This window comes from Rhinopithecus bieti, unplaced genomic scaffold (assembly GCF_001698545.2).
Source record: "Rhinopithecus bieti isolate Rb0 unplaced genomic scaffold, ASM169854v2 scaffold_52521, whole genome shotgun sequence".
NCBI classification, from domain to species: Eukaryota; Metazoa; Chordata; class Mammalia; order Primates; family Cercopithecidae; genus Rhinopithecus; species Rhinopithecus bieti.
Window position 1 is genome coordinate 949,712 of NW_016822521.1, and position 5,920 is coordinate 955,631.

Below are 5,920 nucleotides of genomic sequence, written 5' to 3' on the forward strand. Positions count from 1 at the left end.
AAAATAGGAGAACTAGACTACAAATCCAATTTTCCCCCAATTAATTCTATGATTTAAGCACATGAACTTTCTAGAACTCAGTCTTCATCTGTAAAATGATAGCAGCATTAAAAAAGATTTTTGTCAGCTTTTCTCATTGATGTATCTCAGTATACAGAATAAAGCCTGAAATATAGCAGGCAATCAATAAACATTTGTTGAATGAATTAACAAATGAAAGAATTTTAGAAGAAATCATTACTCCCCATCTCCCTTTCCAAGTCTAATATTTTGTAATTCTGGTCCTTAGAATTTCTATAATGATTTTGTAGTATTTTATTATCAAATATTTTCCACCTCCAACAACAGAAATAGCTAAACCTATTTACTCCTTTAATCTAAAAGAGAAAGCTATTATGCCCCTAAGCTTCCCCAGCTGAGAATTCAAAGATTTTCACCACAACCAGATCAACTGATCACAGTCTTTAATGGGTTTTGCTTATTTATTAAACAATAATAAAAAGGATCTTTGAGGAGGGGAAACAATTATCTGCATCACATCTTTCAATACATATAATCTCAGCAGGGATCTGGTAAGTATAAGCTTTTGGTGGAGGCAGAGAGAAAGTTCCATGCATATCAATCAATTCTCCATCCAAGGTAGCCAGGCTAAGAGACCAGCATATCATTTCACAGCTTGCTGTGCTATGGATTTTGTTCTAAGACAGCTATTACAATGGGTCATTTTTGCCTAAGCATTACAAAACTACAAATAGCTATAGCTGCTTCCCATTCATCCTTCATCATAGATGGCACAATAGTATGACACTAACTGACATTTCCATCAGAGGTGTCAGAACCACTACTTTATCAGCCATGGTAGCAAGTGTCTCCCCAAACACCAGGATCAGCCACCCAGAGCCCTTGGAATGGGAGAGGAGATGTTTGCTTGGCAGGGCCTGAATGTTGTTCCAAACCCACCTCACGCCACAGCTGGCATAGACACAGCTATTAGCTAGCCCATGTTGTTCAGCACCCAGCACCTTGCACCGTAAGTTCCTTTTAGTCAGATGCAATTGCCTTAGATCACTTATTTCACATCTTCTCCTTGGTGCAAACACAGAGTTAAAAGAATAGTCAATCAGGCAGACTTGGTTCTGGTGCCTACAAGCTTTGTGTGACATTGGATAAGGTCTCTACAATAGGTATGATGAGATGCAGCTTCAGAGACTGAAGCAAGAGTTTTTGTTTTGCCCCTTTGATGTAGGCAAAGCACTGTTTTGTTTTGTTGTTACTATTGCTGGTGGTGGTGTCCTTTTTGGCGACCTAGTAAAAGAGGGAACTATTACTGCTTCTTGTTCCATTCTGAACCACTGCTCTAATTATGATGGACTTTTCCTTTCCATTTTGTTCATTTTTGTGTAGTTGGTATTTGTAGTGATTATATGTATCCTTCTCCAGAGATAAAATTATGTTACATACTAAATATCCTTTTTTAAACTTGTATTCAAATATGCCCCTCTAGGAACACTTAGAGTCGCTGATCTAGTTTTTCAACTGGAAATCAGAAAGTTTTATTATTAAACAGACCCACACATTTTTTAATTTAAAATCACTGAACATTACCATAGAATGCTCAGGGACAAATCTAAGACTATAAGAAATGTACAATTGGCTGGGCACAGTAGCTCACGCCTGTAATCCCAGCACTTTGGGAGGCCAACGTGGGTAGATCATGAGGTCAGGAGTTCGAGACCAGCCTGACCAACATGGTGAAACCCTGTCTCTACTAAAAATATAAAAGTTAGTTGGGTAATCCCAGCTACTCAGGAGGCTGAGACAGGAGAATCGCTTGAACCCAGGAGGCGGAGGTTGAAGTAAGCTGAGATCGCACCACTGCACTGCAGCCTGGGCAACAGTGAGACTCTGTCTCAAAAAAAAAAAAAAAAAAAAAAAAGGATACACACAATGAATTCTTAGAAAATTAGTGACTGATTTTTCAAAACGATTAATGGTAATAGAAGGCTTCTTATCTTTAGCAAGTGTAATAATCACACGAACTTTGCTTTAGTGTGCTTTGGAGTGAGAGAATATCTATCCCTTACCCCTACCCAAGGCCTGCCTCAGGGATGGAAGTTGGTAATAAGTTGTGCTTCAGATAGAGTGTGAGGATATTGAAGAACTGCTCATTTTAAAAGCTAAAAATATTACAGTTTGCTTGTTAAAATGTGTGTGGCCTTTAAATAGCTTTATCAAAATAGCTACATCAAAATATTTCAATGAAAGTGTCCAGTACCCAACCACACAGTGCATGTTGAACACTACACACATGCTTGAGCACATAGTAGTACTCAATAAATGGTAACTGTCAGTATAATTTACCTTCACTACAACCATTCTAGATTCCTAGCGTTGGCAAAAAAAATTCAGCAGACATTTGCTAAGCCCCTACTCTGTCCCTAGGACTGGCCCAGCATCTGGGAGGACAGAGAGGAGCTATCAGCTCCAGCAGTAGCTTTCCTTATTTTTCTGGAGCTTTCCCAGGAGCTGACCCAGCAACATAAAAACTCTGCCAAGGCTGGCATGGAGAATGCAAGAACTGGCCTAGAATGTTTTATTTGAGCTCCAACTGATTTATTATTGCATTTTTATGTATGCTCACAGCTGTGGCTATAGTGAGTATTATTTTAGAAGCTGAAAACACAAGTAAGGGGAAAGAAAAGGTGCTTTTCCCTGCCAAATTCTTTAATATTTGGAAAACAATAAATTATAAAATTCAGGGGACATTTAGAGAAAATGGTAAAACAGAAAATATTTTAAGATAGCTTTGTGCTTCCAATGCATTTGGAAAATAGTTTCAAAAAAAATAATGAAATATGCAATGCATAGATCCAGGGAAGGCAGGGATTAAAAGCTAAAACATCGGTGTCCGACGCCCCCAATATTCCTACAAAGCCAGGCACTTGGTTCAGACAGTTATGGAATCTTATATTCGTAAAAATGATCCAGGCATATTCATATATTTATTTAAGATGAGACATACTTTACATTATACATGGGGACCTAGTTTGTTATGGAGGAAAAATAAAATGTACCTTCAGTCTAACTAAACTTCTCTCTAAATCTAAAGTTTGAATATACTTCAAGTAATGAGAACTTCAGAATATTCCTATAACTGAATGTCAGGGAAAATTATGTAGTCATAATCTGTATTTGAAACTTTAGGCTGAATACAGATTTATAGTATGTTTTTAGAATTTTTGAGACTGGAGAAAAGCTTTGGTTAGGTATCAGCACATAGAGACAAAGTCAGAGACCTCAAGAAAAGCAGAAACTGACAGTTCAGGATTTCAAAAACGTACCTAGGTTAATGATTAACTGTCCAGAATTGTGGTCAAGTTAAAGTTTAGAGGAAGAGGCAGGGATGGATCTAGATTTTTGTGAGATATTAAAGTTTATATAATGGAGAGTAGAGGAGTTCTCTTTAAGAAAAAGAAATAGGCCGGGCGCAGTGGCTCTCACCTGTAATGCTAGCACTTTGAGAGGCCGAGATGGGTGGATTGCCTGAGCTCAGGAGTTTGAGACTAGCCTGAGCAACATGGTGAAACGCATCTCTACTAAAATACAAAATAAACTAGCCAGGAGTGGTAGTGTGCGCCTGTATTTCCAGCCATGTGGGAGGCTGAGGCAGGAGAATTGCTTGAACCCAGGAGGCGGAGGTTGCAGTGAGCCAAGGTCATGCCACTGCAGTCCAGCCTGGGCAACAGAGGGAGACTCTGTCTCCACAAAAAAAAAAAAAAAAAAGGAATAAAAGTTACAAATACAAAATTAGGTCCATATGAGTTAGCTGTTATGCTAAATGCTGGGGATACTAAAGTTAACAAGACAGGTAAGGCCTCTGTCCTTCTGGGGCTTCATTGCACTGAGGGTGAGAGATTATAAATGAGTGAGAAACAACTACAGCAAAATGCAGTAATTTCAGCTAGTGATAATAACTCTTAAGAACATAGAACAAGAGAATGGAATAAGGGGCATTCATTTATTAAATTAGCTTCTCTGATATATTATGTAAAACATGCAAAGGTGAAGGAAATGTCATCATGACCCTCAAGAAGCTTATCTAGTCAAACAGATAAAACATTCTACAATGCATGGAAGGCAAGCAGCATCAAATATTGCAAGGGAAGAAGAAGAAAAAAAAGGCTGGGATATTCAAAGGAAGGAGGAAGAACAAGGAAGCTTACCCGAAGAAGGAGTTGCTACTTCAGCTGGGATTTAAAGGATGGACAGATTTTACCTAGACATCTGGAGGAGTAGAGGAAGCAGTCCATCCCATGTGAGTATCTGAGATGCTAAAATTTAAATACTCAAAGTTCAGTAAGATAACAACCCTGTTTAGAATTCACATTTGAGCATCTTTAAATGCCCAGTAAAATATTTTAACTTTTTCATTTTTTCTAGTGTCATCTATATATTTCACATAGCTATAGTACTTCCATGAGAAAACTTAGTTGATGTGCAAGTTCGAGTTCTGTTAATATATTATCAGTATTATTTTTCATTAACTGTGACTTAGTTACAGCAGCTTACTAATTAAGGTGTGGCTTATTAACACATGGAAACTGCTTCCACTAATAGCAAAAACTCACTTGTATTGCTAAATAGCATTAATGTTATTTATTGTTGAGAGCATCTTAAAGGTCTCTGAGGCCGGCCTATTTCTTTTTCTTAAAGAGAACTCCTCTACTCTCAATTATATAAACTTTAATATCTCACAAAAATCTAGATCCATCCCTGCCTCTTCTTCTAAACTTTAACTTGACCACAATTCTGGAGGATATTTGTCTGTGAACCAATATAATTTGAAGACAGAGTTGACATACATTGTAAATTTTATTAAAACATATTAAATGGAAATAAAATTACATTAAAAACAAAAGATTAGGCAGCTATAAACCTGCTCTAGAAGCCAGTGGCAAACTTCAAGTTCCCATTCGAAGACAGCAAGCTTTCTCCTGTTATTTTCTTCTCAAACCTAACCCTTGTCAGTTATTTGGTTGTGGTGGTGGCAGTGGTGGTGGTAATGATGGTGGCGGTGGTGATGGCTCTAGCCATCTTCAGCTCCTGTTGTAATGTGAGCTGCCTTGGAAATGAGGTGTGACTGACCTTGGCAATATCAGCCAGGGGGAAAGAGGATTTGACCAGAACCAGGTAACATGTGATCAGGAAACAGTGTATAGACATTATATCCAGAGCATGTGAACAATATATAGACATTATATCCAGAGCATGGTACTAAAGCTCACAGGAGAGTGAGACCTCAGGGTCTCCTGATCGCCATTGAGAGACAGTCTTGCAGGTTTATCACAATCCAAGGAAATTCTGTTCTTATGGGGATGCAGTGCCTGCTCTTTAGGAAGCAACAATTAAGTAAAAACTTCTACTTGTTATTTACTATTAGCAACCAAACTGCTAATACACTTACTGTCCAGAAACCGAAGAATTCTCGGTCTTTCAGTGGGCACAGAAAGATATTACTATGTAAATATGAAGGGAAAGGCTGGAGCTGATGGCCAGAAATTTAGAAACTGTCTTAGAGACATCTCATTTGTTTTTCAGTTGCAAGGGTAAAGTTACTTTAAATCACTTCTCATCAAAATCAAGGTCACAGGCTTGCCAATGAGATACATTTCTCTCTCACAAAGAGTAAAATTTTAACTAAGATAATTGCTTCTCCAGATTAATACCAAAGATAAATACTATCCCAAGAAGGAAAACTGCAAAAGAAAGTTCTCAAAAGAGAAGGAAGCGGGTAACGTTAGAGTTCCATTTTAATCATCTTTTCTTGCATTCCTGGAAAATCATTTGCAAGGCATCACTTTGGTGGTCTCTAGGGGAATGCAACACAAGAGTGCCTGTAGTTTGGTTAAGAAAAGCAATG